The 20,981-nt window shown below is 37.9% G+C and overlaps 1 protein-coding gene across 2 annotated transcripts in view; it reads right to left on the bottom strand.

The window, feature by feature from the left end:
- zgc:171572 (protein bicaudal D homolog 2) overlaps window positions 1-20,981 on the bottom strand; it is an 81,387-nt gene that overhangs the window by 59,169 nt on the left and 1,237 nt on the right. The window lies entirely within an intron of this gene.

Raw genomic sequence — 20,981 nt, 5'->3', positions numbered from 1 at the left:
GTTTGTTACTGCTAGAAGATCAGAATTAGTAACTGTTATCCTCTCTGAACTGAGAGATGTTTTGTTTTGTTACAACTGTAAACTTAGGATTTGTTACTGGGATCCTCTCTAACAAAGAGAAACGTTTTACTTAGTATTGAAACTTACTGCTGTAGTCCTCTGTGAAGAACAGTTTGTTGGTATCTGCTGGTAGTGCCTTTGTTTTGCTATTGTTTCAGAGCTTGGTTTTGTTCTCTTGTTTTCTCACCATGTCTACTAAAGGCCAAAACATTAAGAATCTTGCTAAACCTCTTAACTATAAAAGCAGCACCTTAGTTAAGGGAGGGACTGAAATGCCGCAGTGGTCTGATTCTGATTTTGAAAGTGTAATCAGTGACATTGGGAAGAAACATATTTGTGAGCAAAAGATAACTCAGTACTTTTCATCCAAAGGTTTCTCTGCTGATAAAGAATGGACTCTTGCTGAGTGTAAAACAGCTTTAGGTTACAGCCTCAAGCACAACTCAGTTAAGGAATGTCTTTTTGTTATTAAGCATTACTGGGAATGCAAGTTGAAATCTATGGATGAAAAGTTAAAAGAAGCAGAAGGAAAGGTCTTAGAGCTAACCAGCGAGTGCAGAAGGCATAAAACTGCTACCAAACATGCCCAGAGCACATGCAAGCAAATGCAGCAAACATTGACAGAAGTTGAACAGCAACATGCCAAACTTAAGTCAAAGTCAGGGCCTCAGTGTTCTCTGACTGTTGCCCCTACTCCAAGTCAGCCGTGTTACAAAGAGGATGGAAATCCTCAAGTAGCAGTCAGGCTGTATCCTGAATTGTCTGAGAGTGACCTCTCTGATGGGTCAGAATCTGTGTCATCAGATAAAGATTCTGACCATGCTACTGGTAAAACACACTTTCCAATCTGTGTTAAAATGAGACCTGTAACTGTTGTATCCTCTGAGGTACTTAATAGGAGAAATGCAGGTGGTGAAACCAGACTAGAAATTGGGCACATTCCTTTAGATGCAGCAACTTTGGACACAATATCCAAAGAGTTTAAACCTCCAAGGGAAATGGGGCTTGACTTCATTGATCTTATGCATAAGAAAAGGAATTTGTACTCACTACATGCAAATGACGCCGTAGCCATTGCTAGCCAAGTTCTTAACATCACAGATGGTAGAGAACTTGCTAAAAAGGTGTCAAATGCTTTGGGTGGCAAAGGCCAGAACCTTGACAAAGGGTGGGAAGCTTTTGATGACTGGATTAAATGCAAATGCCGTAAAACCACTGATTGGGGGCAGATTACCAACTGCAGACATAGAAAGGGAGAGTCTGCAGCAGACTTCTGTGAGAGGTTTGAAAGAGTTTTTCTGCGTCATTCAGGTATCAGCCATTACAATGCTGATAACATTAACAATACAACTGATGGTCCCCATTTTAGACAGCTGGTTGAGTCACTACAAACAGATCTTAGACGAGCTCTGGTGACTGCTGTTCCAAACTGGAGAAAAACAAAGTGGGTTGATCTTAAGAATGAACTGGACCGTTTGGATGTGGATCTTGAACCAAACGATGTTCCTGCATCCATACACATCCTCACAAAGAATGGATCAAACTTGGGTCCAACTCAAACATTCACTAATCAGAAAAAAGAGTGCCACTACTGCCATAGAATTGGTCACTTTTCTCGAGTTTGTCGTAAAAAGCAGGCAGATAGACGCAAAATGGGTGCTAGTTCTAGAGGCAACACAATGGAAAATTCTTTTGGTGGGTTCTCACAGGGAAGCCCAGCTGGGATTTCACAAGAACAGATACCACTGATAATCAAGACTTTACAGGGTGTCACAGGACAGTTATCTTTGATATTCAGTGCTCTACAGGGAGTCACAGGGATTTCAACAGTTTCTCCTGCTTTGGCTTAAGCTAATTTGTCCTGCTACTTAAACTCATATTTGTGCTTTTTGTTTTTAAGAACTGGATTTTGATGGTTTCAAATCTCAGAGCAGAATCTTAAGATTCTTATGAACATAAGTTGAATTTACCATCCAGGTTGAGCTTACCATAAGCTAAGTAGCATGTTAATAATATATTTAAGTGCACTTTTTAACTATTTTGTTTATTTTGTTTTCTTACTAGCAAGGGACTTGAGACCAGTCCTGATTAAGTTAAGTTGTGTTGCACAATTTTAGAGATAATGCACCAAACGAAGTTTTTTGCAGACTTTAGGTGATATAGTTATTTTTAGGAAAAAATAAACCACTATACGATCAATTTAAAATTGTCATACACTGAAGTAACCACTATACGATCAATTTAAGTTTTATACTCTTCAGTTACAACCTGTAGTTTGAGTTCCTGATCTGTGGAACTCTGAATATGGTTTAACTAAAGTATTAAGTGATCCAGATGGATTCTGGATCAAAGGGGGAAGCAAAAACTAGCTTCACAAACACAATTTGGTCACAGTAGGATAATTCAAATAGTTTTCTCACCTGTGGTGAGATGAAAACTCGGACAACTAACGAGATTAGAGCAAATGACTTGCTATTTCTGGTCAATGGGTCATGGTGAGGAAACATGAAACAATCTATTTAGATGAGAATGTCTCATTGAGTTTTGTTAGTTTCTGCTTGTACCCCAGAACTGAGATCTAGGGTCAGTAAAAGAAGAGGTGGGTAATTGTTCAGAGTCCCGAGGAAGAACCATGATTTCTATTTTCATGGGGGTTACCCTTTGGGATGAAGATTTCAACACACTGTACATTATCATAGCAGCCTCTTCTGAGGGACAGACAGCGGGGATAAGCAGATAAACTACAAAAAAAAAAAAAAAAAATACATAATCAACATCAATGAACAATTTACTGCTCAGTGTTTCCTCTGTTACAGATCTGTTGGAGCCAGACAGTGCTCCAGCCAATCCAGCATGGCGAGAACAATTTGTGACGTGTCGGATGCAAGCCTGAACAGTTGAAAAGACAATTGAGGTTCAAAGTGGACTTCCCAGATGGCCTGCCTTTCACTGACATTGAAGCAATCGCCATGGACATCCACACACACACACACACACACACAATGTGGCTGCTCAAAAGCTGAAGTTGTGATGTAAGAAGAGACATCACCACATGGAAGCAAGCCTCTTGGAAAACCATGGACAACTACTGAAACTTTCTTCATTATTCTTCAGGAACATTTTAAGACCAAGTAACAGACATAACCAGCTCCAATACTTGGTTACATCAACTTTTCTGACATTTATGGTACAATTACAGTTGTATAGTTACAGACCTTTAATTGTTTATACATATGACAATTTATTGTACATATGTTTTTAATTTTTAGTAATAATGTAGTTGTGTGATTCTCCATTTGGGAGAATCAAAGGGGGAATTGATAGAATTCTGCCCATAACAAATTATACTTTAACTCTTTCACCCTCTCCTATTCCCCCAATTGTGGCTCCATCATGTCTGCTACAAAACTTGACCATTCATCTCTGCAGGGACCCAGATTGTTATCTGACCATTTGTCTCTGCAGGGACCCTCATACCCCCCATTAAAGTGACCACCCTGCAGTTTTCAAAAGGTATATAATGTTCCCTCAAAATATCTTTAGTCAGATTGCTTCTGATCGACTGACTAAGCTGTGCCCGTGTAGATTTTCTGTCTGCACGTGAATAAACTCAAGTCAACTCTGAAGCCGTCTCCTGACTCCTGAATCGGACACCTGGTTCCTGAAGGCCGAATTTCTAACACTAATTTCACATGTATAAAAGTAGACAGCATCGCAAGTCTTTATCTTCATTATGGCTTTAGGTAAAGTTTTAGTTTAAATTGTATAGAGGTAAATAATCAATTCTACAACCACTATTTAGAATGCAGTATACATTAGCCTCATAACTTCTGAGCAACAATAACGATGCATCCTCTGCACACTTCTCAGTTGAATACATTTGGGATAAGGAAGAAATAGTAGGGTATTGGATGTTTGCTAAGCTTAAGATGCAGAATAAAAGCTGAATCTCTTAGTTAAATTTATATTAAATGTACTGATGATTTTGGTCTCGTCAGACAATTTTCCCGAAACGCTGCAGATAAACTAGCCAAACATAAAAGAATTAGAGAACAAGAAGAGTGATACAGGGAGACAGCGTCTATGCCCAGGAAACACCCCCCCACATACTGAGGGCTTTGTGTGCAGCTGCATATGGAGGCTGAGCCGTTGGATGCTTGCACGGTCAGAGCAGCTGAACTCTGACTGGTGACATACGGCTTTCGGCTCACTGCTAAATGGTGAGGTCAGCCTCTACTTTTAGCCACGCTGCCTGACCAAACTAACCCGATTACCAACCCTCCATCTTTGCCTTCGCCTCTGAAGCTCCTCCCTTTACTCTTATTTTTTGGGTTTTTAAAGAGTCTGTATAGGTTGTTTGACATGTTAAAACACCCAGTCAATAATTAGTCATGAGTCTGAATGGATGTTTAAATTCCAAAGGCATTTAGGTCTACCTGATGGGCCTTACTACACCATAACAGAATTATTTGACTTGCCTTGTGGTACAGGACAAAGCTCCTTGCACCATATTAATAAGAGTACTTGTTAAGTGTACCTGCACTATTTCTTCTGAAATCAAGTTTCTTTTTAAGAAAAGAGAGAGCTTAGTCTGCCTTTTTTAAAGAAACTGTGTTTGGTGTCCAGGGAAGGGCCTTTTTTCAGATTTTCCAGATTGCTGTGAGGATTTAAAGCGATAGTTTGTATTATTTTGCTTCTAAATTGAAATCAGAAGAGAAGAAATAAAATTTTGTGTTTGGTATGGTACCAGTGTGCTGGAACGACTATCCCTGCTAAGCCTAATATATTTATTCTGAAAACTGAGGTGTCAGGTCACTTTTCACGGGAGTTCTTCTTCTGGCCATGTCACGCGTCTTCACGTACTTACGCCACACGTACAGACTCTGAAAGAGGAACCAGCTCAGTTTAACTGAACGCGAGCAGCTGGTGGAGCAATGAAGACTTCAGAAGAGAAAACTCAGAGCTCAGTAGCTCATTCACTGCAATTACCCATTCTTACCAGAGAGGGCCCTAAATCCCCCAAATCCTAAAACTTACAGACATCAGCTTTAAGTGCATTCAGTTCTATCCTATGATGTTCTTTGCTATCTTACACCCTGTCTATTTTCACACCTTGTCTGCCCACATAAACGCACAAAAAAAAAAGTTCCGTAATGACATGTATTATGGTGTATGACAATAAAAATTAAAAAAGTAAATAAATAAAATAAATGCTTACTCCCACTACTGATTTAGAAGCAGATGTACTGTTTTTAGGTGACTGTATCATGAAGATTTCTCCATGGGGGAGTGATATTGTGGTGGTGGGTTGAAGAATCAGGGCAGGAACGCCTGCTTGCTTGCCTGCTGCACCACCAAGACTTAATCACATATAATGTCACCTACAATAAGCAGCACACAGCACAAAGCGGCTTAACCAACCACCCGAGCTGAACTCTAACACACAGACATACATATGACACACATTAGAAGCACCTTAACACCTACCGTCGCCTTTATACACACAAACACACACACACATAAATACATATAGAAACAAAGTATAAAGGATCTGAATAATCCAGAAATTTGCTCTAGGGATATAATCAGCACTGAGTAGGACGGTAATGTGTATGTACTGTATTCCACTGGGTACAGATCTTTACATGCTCCTCTGAACACAGAAAGAAAGTGCTCAATGCTTCACCCCAGAGCAACCCAACCAGTGGGGGCGGAGTTAGGGTTTATTCCCTACATTAGGTCAGTCAGTCAGGGCAAGTACAGATAATAGTCCTCTGTGTGTCATGCGTCATATTGTAGTGAGCGTCTTACCCATATAAGGAACTCCTCCCTACTATTTTAAGCAGACTGTCTCTATGGGAGAAACAATTACCTTCTATCCACCCTGCTGTAAACAAAAAAAATGCCTGTGTGTCGACTGTAAAGTCAATAAAGAGTAAAAAAGTAATGAATGAATGACTGTTATACATATATCAGCCTTACCGTTAACACCACATCCTCCATTGTTTCTACATATACTGTCCTTTTGATCAGCTCCACTGATTATAATCAAGTTTTGCTCATCCTGGTGGTGGTGTGGATCAGACGCAGCAGTGCTGCTGGAGTTTTTAAACACCTTAGTATCACTGGTAGCACCATTGGGTAAAAAAGGATTGGGCCTTAATCAAGCACTTCCCCCTAGCCCTCTGTTTTGCTTGTGCACGTCTAGAAGTAGTGTCCTGATTCTTGTTAGAATGGAAGAGTGGGTTAGAGGAAGTGTTGGGGCTACATGGTTCTTCTTCTTCAAACAGAGTTTTTTTTAAAAGAAATACTCAAAACAGAGGACTATGAGAATCACCCCCCCTCAAATTTAAGTATTTTCCTTATATTGGCATTATATTGCCATAGTTTAATCTGTAGTTTTAATGTTTTATGGCCATTTTCTTCATAACAAGAAAAAAAAAACTAGCAAGCTAACTTTCCCGTTTTACCTTAAATGGTGCAACCGATGGCCAAGGCTGCAGAATTTAAGGTGTAATGGACAAATAAAATGAAATAAACAGCAAAAAACAAACTAATGTCTTACATAGGGCTGGGCGATATGGCCCAAAAATAATATTGCAATATTTATGGTATTTATGCGATATGACAAAACATTAAATATAGAAAAAAATATTTCAAGAATACACTACTGCAACAAAATGAAAATAAATTTTATTATTTTGTGCAATATAATAAAGCACACCCCTAACTGAGATATTAAAAAATAATGCACTCCAAATATCTCCGTATATCCAGGACTGAAGTAAAATAAATGATAATGTACAGATATAATTTGTCTCTGGTAGATATATAATGGGAAGTGAGAACAGTGTGATTTTTTCTTTAACTAGTACCCTGATGTGATAATTAGGGGTGGGTGATATGATATGATATTTTTAGGGTATAATATCGTTCATGATGTTCAAAATGTTGGTGATATTGTTGCATACTATACAATATGCAATATACAATATATCAGTCGTGAAAAATACTGTTTTTTTGAGTGGGAAAATACAATATCACAAAATATAATACTGGTTCTACAGGTCTGTTCATAGGTCTGTAAACATCTGCCCTCATAGATATCATTTTGAATAACAAAAATACTTAATATATCAGAATAATGCCAAATAGTACACTACAGTGCATTTTATACACCTATCAAATATGAGTTTTGGCTACTATTGGTCCTACTTTGCCAAAATTAGAACAAATACAGTATTGTGATATTTTGTTCTGTAATACATAAAATACTGCAATATATAAAATAATGAAAAAAAATTATTAGTTAATAATCCATTGTAAGATATAGTGGGTTGATATAGATTTTGGTAGATACTGTATGTCATGGGAAATAAGAACAGTACGAATTTTGTATTTGTATCAAACATGAAATATATGATTTAATTGGCCTTACGTGACACTGCAGATCCTTTGATGAATACTGCTGTAACAATACACTGAGCAGCCTACAGGGTACATAAATGTAATATTTCAAAAAGCTATATTTCACTTGGTACCATAATAAGATCACTAATGATTATACATGATCAAAGTCCTGACATGTCTATTGGAGGAATTGGGTGTGTCTGGCTGGCAGCAACACCACAAATGGTATTTTGATCACTAAGCAGAGTTTAAACTCAGCATGTAGGCTCCAGACAACGACAAAAACTGTCTGTAGACAAATACCTATCTACTATCTTTAGAAGCCTTACTGAGCTTCTGTTTTCACTTTCAGATTTCAGATCTGAAAAGAAACTCCAGGTGTAGCTACGTCACAGTGGAAAACACAACAGTCCTGTGGGATTTGGGTATCTGAGGGGGTTTTACTTAGTGTCTGTCACACTAATACACACACACAAAACACACACACATACACAAAAAACACAAAAAACACATGCACAAAAGCTTGGAAATGAAACTGAAATACTGCTGATGGAAATTTTTAAAACAGACTAAATGTAACAAGGGCCCAAAAACGCATGGTTGCATGCACACACACACACACACAAACTGGTGTATCTTGGCTATGCTGCTAGCCTCAGTAAGCCTGCCGATTCATCCTCTTTGGGCCGTATGGGTGGGGATTAGGGGCTGCATTCAGACCCATTTACTCTAGATTAGCCCTTAATTGCAGCTCTGTCACACTCATTCGCTCACATTCACTCACACACACACACACACATTTTGGATTACTACAGCATACATCACACACATACATATACAAATACATATAACAGGCCATGAATGTGGAGAACATTTGGGAACACACTCCTGAAGCTTGACATGCATCTGACAAGCATTCACTTCCCACCCATTTCTCAATTTTGCGATTACAGGAATCTCAAACAAAAACAATGCTAACAAAGCTGCTAACTACCAAAAAACATTGCAATAGTCACTGATTAGCATTATGCTAAATTAGTTACAGTCAGTCAGAGTAATGCTAACTGCGGATTTTATTTGTTGTGAGCCATGGTAAGATGTTTTGAAGAGCTATTCTTTTATATAACCAGTGAACCTTCATCTTAATTGCATGAGGATGACCTACAACATTTCCCCCACAAGATCCCAATCCCTCTTTTCTCAGAGTTGCCCAATCTAGCAATCAGTACAGGAGCAATTCAGAGCTCTCACGAATGTTCAGCATCCCCTTTAGTTACTCCTCTCATTTTTTTGATCTTTTCTCATGCTAAACACAAGAGACTTCATCCCAGACTTTAGATTTACACACCCTGTGGAACAATCATGGGTTCAAAACCCTTATATATGAGCATGCCCCATCTGCTACACTATACAGAGCTACTTTATGCTGCACCTTTTAGTTTTTCTTGCACAGCAGGTTTAATCACCATAGAAAAGCACGGTCAGTATATCAGAATGGTTGTGAGAAACCACGCATAAATCTAAAGTCACTATTGTCAGTGTGCTGTGGAGCAGTGGAGCTTACTTTTCTAGAGATTTAACGTTTACATTGTATTTATTAATCTATAACATTGATATAACATTGAATCATCCACTATCATTATTAAATATAAAAAGATCAAATAACTATGTATCAGTATTAAGTCCTAAAAAAATAAAGAACATTTCATCTTAAGTAATGATGCAGGAACATTTTAGAAGCCCTCAATAACGACATATTACCAACCCTCAATTAGGGTTGAGACAAAATATTGATATTGCAATATATCATATGGTTTCATTTGCTCTGCATTATCGATACATGCACCAAAAACTATTTTTATATACTCCTGAGTATCGCAGATTCAGAATATCTTGAGATACATCGTGCCATATCGTATCATACACAGTAATATTGCCAAAAAATTGGCATGATTAAAACAAATTCTGTATTATATTGCAATACTCTTGAAAGCAGTGTATTTTGTATTGATTTTGCTATTTAATGTATTTACATTAAACTAATTGTTTACAGTTTACATGTATGTACAAAATATTCTGCACTGTTAATTTTTTCTAGATATGTGTTATGTTTGTTTACTTTATTTTCATCTTATCATTTATTTTGTTACATTGTTAATAATATTATCATGCAAAATCTGGGTCTTGGTAAGTCACCGCTTAAGAACCACACAAGCATTTATTGTTTTTTTTGTTTGTTTTTTTACTGAATAAATGAAGCTCATTTATACTAAATAAAACTATAATATTTATTTTGTTGCAGGAGCATATTCTTTAAAACAAATCATTAATTTGTCATATCGCCAAGAATATCATTATTGCAAAAATACTGAAATATCGTGATATTATTATAGGCCACCCCAATTCCCAATGATCATTTCTTACAATATCGTGCAACCATACACTGCGATTCCCAACTCGGCCCTACACTTGATCATCTCCATCAGTATCAGCAATCAGCCAATCCAGCTGAAAAGCAATCATCAGTGATGTCACTAATGCCTAAATACATCAAATCTTTGCAGCAACGCTCCAAAATCAAGTATAGAAGCAAATATCTAAAAAAACTTTGGAGAAGCAGGTGAAAACATACTTTACGTATAGTCTATGTAACCCAATGAGAAAAGGCCTCCAGCAAGATGGTGAGCTCCTTCTGCCTTTTGAGAAACAAAACATTGGCCTATTCAGGTCCAAGTGCCAACGCTGGCCTTGGCAGACCTGCCTGTAGATTCCCACGGCTGAATAAAACCCCCAGGATTACACCCAACAAAATCCAGAAAACAGGGCCTGAGAAACAGGCAGGCACTCAGGAGGCACCCTCGAGATGTTTACGCCTGTGTGGAGGACCACTGTGTAGGCGTGCCAAAGCGATCTGTATTGGTCCTTAAGTGTGCAATTAGCTACCTGTGCGCTAGCCCTTCCAGAGTTTCTGCTAATGAAGGATTGTTCATGTGACAGACTGGACCACGAGCGAGGCGTAGAGTTTCACTGGCTTTACTGAGCTGCGGGAAGTTCATGGCATTGATTGTCCTGAACAATGCAGCTACGCAGCTGCTGCAGAAGCAGCCGTGGGAGTCAGGGAGAGTGTGTGTGTGTGTGTGTGAGGGAGAGAGAGAGACTGAATGGCTTCAATGTGTTCTTTAACACATCCCACATAATGACAAGGGTCTTTGTCATGACAACAGTGAGGGGAGGGGGTGGAGTGTACGTGTGTTTTGACGTCTTTATGGGCTCCCACACGTACACGTGACATTCCCAGCTAACCTCTGAAAGAATTAGCGAGCGTTGTGGTACCACACATAAAAACATTTCTGTTTTCATTGTGTAGTTCTTCTAGTATTTAGAGCTTCTCAAAATGTTTACACTGTGTTCCGCAAGTTAGTACAGATTTCTGGTTAATACAGTATTTTATCCTACTGAGAATCTCAGAATCAGGGTTTAGAGAGAGGAAAATTAACAACAAGAGAGCCGATCAGTGAACTACAGTGTTCACTATCATATTTATCTATTAACTGTAGTGCAGAAACGGTAGTGAACTGTTGGTGACTGTTGGTTAATAGATCAGATCTTGTGGTTCCACAGGGTTTTACTGTAGGACCAGTGAAACTGATGTTAATAATGATAAAACTGTAGTTCTGAGAGTGAAGGGCTGACGTGTAGCTTACATACAGATTCTAAAAGGCAAATCACTAAACACTAACTAATGTAATGTTAGGAAAAATACAGGTACAGAAAACTTTTAAGTTTCCAGTCTTTTATATTCTAATGCAAGCAAAATAAATTGTGTTTACCACAAGTAATGCTCATTATCATTATTCCCTGTCCACTGTAGGTAGTAATGCCTTTCATTCAAAATATTAATCTGTTTTTAGAGAATTACACTGTGTGTGTTCAGTTTTATGCACACCTCAGAATTCCAGGTTTAAGAGCCCCACCCTCAAAAATGTGTGAACACACACAGCCAGTGACCACATGTCTCCTTAAACTGAGGTCAGGACTCAGGACTTTAGACCAGAGAAAAGGTCATGACCGCAGTGTGTCCCAACGTGACCTTTGTGTGGACATCACTGCAGTGGAATGGAGGAGACTGTGGGATTCAGAGGAAAAACGGACAACCAGCATCACACAGAGAACAGAGGAACATCTGGAAAGGTCAAGCTTGGAGAACTGGTACAGAGGTAAGAGCAGCAGGACAGAGGAATCAGAAACTGGACTTAAGGCCTAAAAGGAGTTTCCCCAACAATCATTACATAAAGATCATGTTAGTAGTCAATACCTTTGTTTTATGACAACAACAAGACTTGCTCTCACGACTGGTTGTTAGATGTTTTATTTAAAAAGTTAAATGTCAGTCTCTGTGACGTCTGAAGCCATCAAATCTGTAGTCCATGTCAGTTAAAAGTCTGGATATGTTCTCCAGCACTTCTCTAGCTGCGTGAGGCAGAATTTAAAACTGTAGTCATGCTATCCAACCAGAAAAAGCTTTGCTGCAGACTTCCATGCATGAAAAACATTATTAGGGCCTTCGTGACACTATGACAACTTACAGACCCCTGAGGAATTCAACACAAGACCTGCCAAGCTAAAAAAAACATACCATCATCAACTGCATGCCCATCTTCTATAAACCAATAAATATCAAGTATAGGGAGAAACACAGCCCACACAAGTGATGACGACTACAGTATGAAACAAAACTTACCGGAACAAATATATAAACAAATATATGAACCTTGCTTTAGACCAGCGCTCTTATGGGCTAATAGTAAAAGGTGCAACGGATCTCAGTCGAGGTTCCTCAGCCTGTATATTATTACCTAACAGTATTACCTAACCATATTCTGCACAGAATATCACGCCCACAGCTACAAACAAATATTCTCCAAGGGTTCTTTTGCGGACGCAATGCTTTTAAATAGAACTGCAGTGACTCAATGGACTATTTAAACGGATACATGAAAAAAAAAAACTTAAGAAACAGGATAATCCCCAATTGATAAGTTTAAAAACATAGCTCTATGTAACTCTCGGTAATATAATGAAGGTTTTACTGTTAATAAGCCATTATTTTTGCACTTTGTTGCTACTATATAAATTTCAATCTTGAACTTATATTTGTGCATATTCATGATTTTCAGTAGGTATAAAATATGAATTGCATCGTTACTAAAAATTCTTTAAGAAAACATTTTCTCAGAGAATTTTCTGTGGTCATACAGAGAAAAAAAAGAACACCTTCAAAATAATTAAAAAAAATCTATGTAAAAAAATCATTTTCAATCATTGGTTCATTTATCATAAATTTCTATACAATTCCAAAAAACTGCCAGATTCAGATTGTGAGAAACAGCAATAATATTTTAATAAATATTTTAAAAAATACATATAGCCTAGACATGTATTTAGTCACTCAGTCACTGAAACCTTGTTTTATAACGGTGTTTTAAAGCTGCAGCCCTCTAGACCACACCTTCCTAAATATATTTCCATTATTCATAGCCTCATCAATACTATATTAGCCACGCTCAAATCCCTGTGAACACATTACACTGTGTTTGAATCAAAGACTTCAAAGGACTTTACAAATAAACGTCTCGCAGTAACAGGTGACTGCGGGAGCTTTGCGCAGTTAAGACTCTGTTGCTAGGCAACAAGCCCAGCATCTCCATCCCGGCTCCAGTATATGCCACAGGCTTCGAGGCATGTGCTGCAAACGCAGCCGGCCTACTGTTGACTCACGCCGGGCAGCCATTTTGGATCTGTGTTACAGATGAAGTCAATGGGGAAGCATGTGTTTCCTCTTAGGGGAACACACAGGTTTCTCACATCACTGACTGCAGAGTCCTGGAGACAATAACAGGACAATAATAGGGTACGCAATGCTGACACAGTCCCTGACTTCTGATTAGGGCTGCGGATTGTTTTACAATATCCAATACTGATACAAGATTTTGAATTCAATACCAGTACCCAAACAATACTTATTTCAATACCTTTTTCTTATTGTAACAAAAAAATACAAAGAAGTGATAATTATTCTCACACAACGTATTTCATTCTCATACTGTCACCATGAGAGACTCCATCTTTCTGGATCAAACAAAAACAATAATCATGTTTGTGGTGATGTCTGTGTGTTTCAGGGTTGCTGTCCTCCCATCAGAGATTAATTTAGAATAATTTCTATAATTTATAATAATAATGATAATAACGATATTTTTGCATTATTGAAAAATGTGTTTGTAAAAGTCACTAGGGCAGAACTAATGATTATTATTTCATGCAAAGTATCAGAAATAAGCACAGATTTTTTTTTAGGCCTTTTGATACTCTAGTACTAAAACATTTTGGTCGGTGTCTTTTTTGTATCGAATTTGGATACCCAGCCCTAATTCTGACCCAATTCCTCTCTCGCCAGACTGGCACCAAGGACATCTGGGGTTTTAAAGCAGCACCTAAATACAACACAGAGCTTTTGGCAAGTGTGCGCCTGTGTGTAGGAATGGGGTCATCTGGCACAGAATCCAATAAATGACCGCGATGTAAATCAGAGGCGTAGACTTCCTTTCTTAAACCCATCAGGAGAAGAAAAGAGCAGAGCGCTGGCTGTTTGCTGAGGGTCCACACGGTCACAGCTGTGTTTTACAGCTGTTTGACTCCTCAACCTCCTCAACAATACAAGGTCATAAAGCTGTTACCACATTCCAACTCTGAAATGTATACATTACTGAAACTTTGCCCACTGTCACATTGAAACGTCCTTATTTTTGAAGGAAAAGCACTGTACTTTTCAATGAAGATAACTTTAAACTAGTCCTAACTTTAGACAAATACACTCTGTACATTGCTAATGTGGTAAATGACTATTCTAGCTGCAAATGTCTGGTTTTGGTGCAATATCTACATAGGTGTATAGAGGCCCATTTCCAGCAACTATCACTCCAGTGTTCTAATGGTACAATGTGTTTGCTCATTGGCTCAGAAGGCTAATTGATGATTAGAAAACCCTTGTGCAATCATGTTCACACACCTGAAAACAGTCTAGCTCATTACAGAAGCTACAAAACTGACCTTTGAGCAGATTGAGTTTCTGGAGCATCACATTTGTGGGGTCAATTAAATCAAAATGGCCAGAAAAAGAGAACTTTCATCTGAAACTCGACAGTCTATTCTTGTTCTTAGAAATGAAGGCTATTCCATGCGAGAAATTGCTAAGAAATTGAAGATTTCCTACAACGGTGTGTACTACTCCCTTCAGAGGACAGCACAAACAGGCTCTAACCAGAGTAGAAAAAGAAGTGGGAGGCCGCGTTGCACAACTAAGCAAGAAGATAAGTACATTAGAGTCTATAGTTTGAGAAACAGACGCCTCACAGGTCCCCAACTGGCATCTTCATTAAATAGTACCCGCAAAACACCAGTGTCAACATCTACAGTGAAGAGGCGGCTGCAGGATTTTGGGCTTCAGGGCAGAGTGGCAAAGAAAAAGCCATATCTGAGACTGGCTAATAAAAGAAAAAGATTAAGATGGGCAAAAGAACACAGACATTGGACAGAGGAAGACTGGAAAAAAGTGTTGTGGACGGATGAATCCAAGTTTGAGGTGTTTGGATCACAAAGAAGAACGTTTGTGAGACGCAGAACAAATGAAAAGATGCTGGAAGAATGCCTGACGCCATCTGTTAAGCATGGTGGAGGTAATGTGATGGTCTGGGGTTGCTTTGGTGCTGGTAAGGTGGGAGATTTGTACAGGGTAAAAGGGATTCTGAATAAGGAAGGCTATCACTCCATTTTGCAACGCCATGCCATACCCAGTGGACAGCGCCTGATCGGAGCCAATTTCGTCCTACAACAGGACAATGACCCTAAACACACCTCCAAATTGTGCAAGAACTATTTACAGCAGAAGCAGGCAGCTGGTATTCTATTGGTAATGGAGTGGCCAGCGCAGTCACCAGATCTGAACCCCATTGAGCTGTTATGGTACGCCAGAAGTGCCCATCCAACCAATCCAACTTGTGGGAGCTGCTTCTAGAAGCGTGGGGTGCAATTTCTCCAGCTTACCTCAACAAATTAACAGCTAGAATGCCAAAGGTGTGCAATGCTGTAATTGCTGCAAATGGAGGACTCTTTGATGAAAGCAAAGTTTGATGTAAAAACAATGTTATTTCAAATACAAATAATTATTTCTAACCTTGTCAATGTCTTGACTTGATTTTCTATTCATTTCACAACGTATGGTGGTGAATAAGTGTGACTTTTCATGGAAAACACAAAATTGTTTGAGTGACCCCAAACTTTTGAACGGTAGTGTATATATATATAATTAGTCACAGAATTCACAATTATAGACTAATTAGACTACTAACACACTCACCTCTGAACTAATCATATCTTTTAGTGAGCACACTGAGCAAAAATCCACAGTGCAGGCTAGAAAAAGTGATCCTCTATGTTAATGACTAATAGAGCTAATTGGCATAAGATTATGAAATGTTATATAAAGGTTTTACAAGTGACTAGACCAATAAAAGAGTTTAATGACAAAACAGTCTAAAATTCAAACATTTAATGTTGTGTAAATTATTAATATTATTATTATTTGTAGCTACAGTAAATTTAGGTTGATATAATTGCTGCTTATGGGGGCAGATAGTTTCTACAATTCGAGAGGTCACTGAGCTGCACTGTGGGTGTTTACTCAATTTACTCAGTATTCAATAAAATACATGAACATAGCAACTTGTATTTGTATATGTGTGATTAGTTTAGGCAGATTGCGTTTGTCTATAATTGATAATTGATAACGATCAGAACACATAAACAATACAGAAATCCAGGTATTTCAAGAAGGGTTCACTTACTTTTTCTAGCCTGCACTGTGGGTGTTTTTTCAACATGCTCAAAAAAGACAAACAGTACAACTATGTATGTACCATTAGCTCAGTCAGACAGTGTTTCTAAACACTTGTGATGTAGATAAATATGAGAACATGTTTTATTTGATCAATAACTCATTTAGAAAATCACATTACTTTCAAAGGCTTCACATATTCAGCTACACATATCTCTACACATCTCTCTCTATATCACCACGTTTGCGCTGCTGTATTTTTAGAAGGACATGGTCGTATTGCTCCACTGAGCGGAAATGTTTCAGGGACCTTCCTTCCTTTTACCTGATGACCTATAATGAGAAGAACATAAAGAAGAGCCCAGGGGAACTCGGATCATCACTAGTCCCAATTCTGATATGAACAAACGAGAGCGTGAAAACCATGTGAGACGACTCCTTGACCCATTACTGCCCTGTGCTACTGCCAGCTGTTGGTGTGAGTCAGTGCCAGGCTTTGAGACTGAGGCTGTATAATGTCATATCATGTGACGCCTACATGCCCACTGTCCACTGTCACAATGAGCATCATTATGAGGCTGAATCAGCTCTACTCTACATCTGGAGTTACATTATATTTACCCGACTTGGATTTACAGCAAAATTAAAATTAAATTCCTTTCTTTCTCAATCTCAACAATGATTATCTCTTGGTAAATCTGATTGTATGTCTGTTAATCACAGTATGTCACACGTATGTCTGTTTTAATACCAGTAAACATACTCTTATCATGGCTTATCATGGTGTAAATGTCACTGACAATTCTGATTGAACGATTGATTGAACATGTTCACCTTACTGTAACAATGTTTATAATTGCACTACTAAACCTTTTGCACTTTTAATTATGTTTTTACTTGTAAATAATATTCATATTATATATTACTGAAAAGGTCTGAAAATCCCCAATTTTCAGAAAAGTATGAAAGATAGCAGAAATAGCAGAGCTAAGCAGAGAAGTGTCTGAACGACACAGAAGCAGGAAGAGGAGCAAAGAAAGAATTTTATTGTTTATAGGTCACTTGTTGAGAGTGTTCTCAGAGTTAACATTATGTCTTGGTATAGAAACATATTAGTCATTTATTGGAACAAGATGGTCCAGGTGGTTATCCAAGCCAGTGAGATCATTAGAGATAAACAGTTCACTGTTTAAATGACTACAGAACCTATATCTATACAACAAAAACGACCTATAATGTATAATCCTCTTTACTCATCATCATTTCAGCTGCTGCCATCAGGCCATCAGGTAGAGACTCAAAGTTCCACTAGTTCAGAAGAACAAGTACAAAAGTCATTTGCTGTGAATATTCTGAATAAACACTTTAAAAAGATATATTTTCAATTGTTTATGTATTTATTTAAAGAGTTGAGCTAATTAGTCCAGCACTAAGTGGGTCCCTATGATACCTGTTGCTCAGGTTAAAGATTAAAGTGCTTTAATCTCATTCACAGTGGACCACAATAGCAATTGATTTACATGAATACATGAATCCAATTAGGGAACAAAAGGCTTCCGCATTAAAACAGTTATTCCTGGTTCAGAGAAACCTACCGAGAAACACAGCAGCATGAGTTTAGGCTACAGCAACAGTGAAGAATCCCACACACCCACAGTGAACTTCAGTGAAATTGCCCAAAGACTGTAAAAGGGGGTTATATCCAATGTATTTGCTCAGCAAATCAGTATTGGGCCTTAGTTGTATGTATTATAGGATTATAGGATTTGATCTAGACCTCGATCCTCTTTCATTAATTTTGGGCATTCCAAGTGAAACACTGACAAATAAAAAAGATAAAATACCGTATAATATTTTGATTTATTCAGTAAGGAAGAATATCTTACTGTCTTGGACATGTGATAGGGTTTCCTCTGTTAAGAATTGTCATAAGTGTGGAAAGTTATAGAGTTTGAGACTTGTATGCTTATATATTCATCAACAGATTTATTTAATCGAATGTGACACTCTTTAATTTTCAATAGTTGCAGTTGGTCAATAATTGGGATACAAGCAGATAAGTGTGTAACATCAGTAATATTCTGTAGTGAAAATCATTTTGTTTATGTGAGCTTCTTTGGTGCTAGTTTGTTTGATTATGTAAGTTTAAAAATGCAATATTTTTTAATGACTTCCACTCTCAAGAATTTCATTCAGACTGAGAGGACTGCTGAGCATCCGGAGAAGAAACGGGGGGTGATTCTGCGTACAGAAGGAGATGCTCTTTGGGACAGTTACAATAGCCACATCCTGCTTTCTGTCACGCTGCCTGCCTGCATGCATTAATCCAGCTTTCAGTGGGAAAGATTTACTGATGCCTTTTTTCCTGTTTCTGATTTTTAGAGCCTGTGGAATGCAGGAGAAATCACTTCAGCAGAAACCCCAGAGAGAACAAGAGAGAGAGAACAAGAGAGAGAGAGAGAGAGAGAGAAAGAATTAGAGAGAGAATGAGAGAGAGAAAGAATTTGAGAAAGGCAATAAGAGAGAATTAGAGAGAAAGAGAATGAGAGAGAGAAAATTTGAGAGAAAGACAATAAGAGAGAATTAGAGAAAAAAGAGAATGAGAAAGAGAGAGTTAGAAGTAGAGAGAAAGACAATGAGAAAGAGAATTAGAGAGAAAGAGAATGAGAGAGAGAGAGAGAGACTTGTACTTTGATTTGAGTCTCTAGCACATTATACATGTCTGTTCTTTAATCATTATTTTGATTTGATAGCCAATTGATCAAAAAGTATAATTTACATTTCCTAGAAATACTTTTGCATACATACTATGTGAACAAATGTATTGGGAATTTTTCATCCTAAAACAAGGTTATTTAGGTTATTAATTATATAAAAGGACAGTTTTTAGATTGTGTAGTTAGATTGTCAAAGTTTGTGTGTACAATGTGGGCATTATGTATTTTTCTTATTATTAATAAGTAGTTGGGGCACATTATTTGACTCACTTTCAACAATTAAAAAACATTAAAAGCACAAAGAAAGTCTCCTTATTAAAAGAAAGGGCCAACACCAAGCAAAACTGACCAAACTCATTAAAAACTGTGTATTCCTACAGCTCTGCACATTCAAACAAAAAACAACAGCTGCAGCAGCGGCTGGTCCTTCTCCTGCATTCTTGACCTAATCTCATACTATCAGGAATCACAAGGCAAACATCTATCTGAAAATAAAAGAGCCGTTCTGACCTCAATCATCTTTCTTTCATTTTAGGCATTACAAGGCAAACACTGAAAAGAAAAATGATGGAAGATTATATAGTATTCCGATTTATGCAGCAGGAAAAATAGCTTATTGTCTTAAATAAGTGACAAGTGATAAGGTTTCTTCTGTTCAGGATTGGTATAAAATTTTAATTGAGTGTGTACAGCTATGGAGTTTGTGACTCATATCCTTATATACTAAACACCTGATTTATTTAATGGAATCTGATCATCCTATCTTCAGTTTGTCAATTATCAGGATTGTATCTATTTTCATAGATTTTTCTTACATTATTATTTGTTTCTGAGTGTGTAACATAAGTAATATTCTATGGTGGATATCATTTGTTTATGTAAACTTGCTTGTTGCTACTTTTTTGACAATGCAAGTTAAAAAAAAAGCCATTTATAAAAAATAAAACAGCTATTCTCCAGCAGTGACAAAGAGGATATGATGAAAATTCCCAACCATCTACAGACTACAGAGCTGCGGTTCATCTGCAGCTCTGCTCGGGGGAGACTCATCTCATCTGCATTCCCATCATGCCTGTGTGGGTCGTAACTCGTTCAGCTCGCTCGTCACCCTTTCCAGGCGGGAAAAAACGAGCTCTTTCCGCAAATAGAAACAAATTCAAACCCAGCCCGCCATTTTCAACCACAGGACATGAACACACACAAATCACACACTCCTCCTTCAAAAACTCAACTCTACATTTCTCCATTTAATCAATAAATGACTACTTTGTCTTTATAAACTGCGAGACAAGCTTAAACAGATTCCCAGACAAGTCTAAACACTGCAAGGAGTAAGTGAGTGAGTGGGTGATGGCTAGATATTGGACTTAGATCATTGATCACCACAGCAAATTTAGTCTCATAATCCAACATCTGACCCATTTTTATGCCTTAGAAAATTTTCACAGATATTCAACAATCTGCACAACAGCCAGACTCTAATTAAAGCACTACAGCAAGCCAGGAGACATGAAGGAACAGGGACTGAGAGCCTATAGAGGCCTCAAAGCTTTAAAGAGCTTCAATAATGAAAGTCCTGCTTCTGAACTTTAACACCACTGTGACCATTTATATTAGGAAGCAGTAAGATCAAGCTGAGATCAAGGCTGCTGGTATGCTTTGTGTTCTCATACACTTTGAATTTGACCTTGTGATGTCACAAAGCGTACCTTAAGAGAGGGACCAGCCAGTCCAGCCAGGTTTAGATTTTTTGGGTTTTATGTTGTTGATGCCCAGATTAACATACTAAACCTATAAATATAACTAAACCTGTACATATAGGTACTAAAATGAATCAGGTGGGTCAAGGTGAGTTGGAAAATCAGCAAAATCAGTACTGTAATAATCCCCCAGGTATTGAA

This window comes from Astyanax mexicanus, chromosome 12 (genome assembly GCF_023375975.1).
Source record: "Astyanax mexicanus isolate ESR-SI-001 chromosome 12, AstMex3_surface, whole genome shotgun sequence".
Taxonomy (NCBI): Eukaryota; Metazoa; Chordata; class Actinopteri; order Characiformes; family Acestrorhamphidae; genus Astyanax; species Astyanax mexicanus.
Note: the sequence above shows the minus strand (reverse complement) of the source record. Positions and strands in the feature narration are given on the sequence as shown.